This window comes from Bison bison, unplaced genomic scaffold (genome assembly GCF_000754665.1).
Source record: "Bison bison bison isolate TAMUID 2011002044 unplaced genomic scaffold, Bison_UMD1.0 scf7180017864492, whole genome shotgun sequence".
Lineage (NCBI taxonomy): Eukaryota > Metazoa > Chordata > Mammalia > Artiodactyla > Bovidae > Bison > Bison bison.
Window position 1 is genome coordinate 9339913 of NW_011495051.1, and position 566 is coordinate 9340478.

The 566-nt window shown below is 41.2% G+C and overlaps 1 pseudogene; it reads right to left on the reverse strand.

The window, feature by feature from the left end:
- Window positions 1–566, reverse strand: part of LOC104979986 — a 17167-nt pseudogene that overhangs the window by 12320 nt on the left and 4281 nt on the right.

The window sequence follows — 566 nt, forward strand, 5'->3', positions numbered from 1 at the left end:
GGCAGGTGGTGTGGTATTTCCAGCTGTCACCTCTCTGCCTCTCAAGTTCCAAATGGTGCTTCATGTGATTCATAAACTTGAAATTTTTTAGAACTTTCAAGCAGCTGAGCCATTTAAAGGCTGTGTGAGTTTTCGGTTCTGGCTGCCCATCTCCTATATGCTGTCCAGAGTAGAAGTCATGAAGTAACACAATCAGATTGCCTTCTGTGGGATCAACAATCTTGTTTTGACTTGCTATAGTTGGAAAGTCCATTTTTGTCAGCCCATTTTCCCTTAAAGGACTTATAGGCTTGCAATCAACATCGTCCTTTGGAAAAGCTGTTGGACAAGGTTCTCCATTCTGAACATGGCTTAATGAGGTATGAACACTGTTTGGTGTGCTTTGCTGGTAGTCACTGTATAAAATATACCTGAAGGGAACAAAGCTAAAGAATGTTCTCCTATAGTTCCATCACTGAGTTTAGGCCTTTGGGGATTTGTGCTATTTGTTTCAGAAGTGGAAAGTCGCTTTGATACATGAGGACTTTTATCCATATCTCCTGCAGAAACTGCTGTTTCTACTAGAT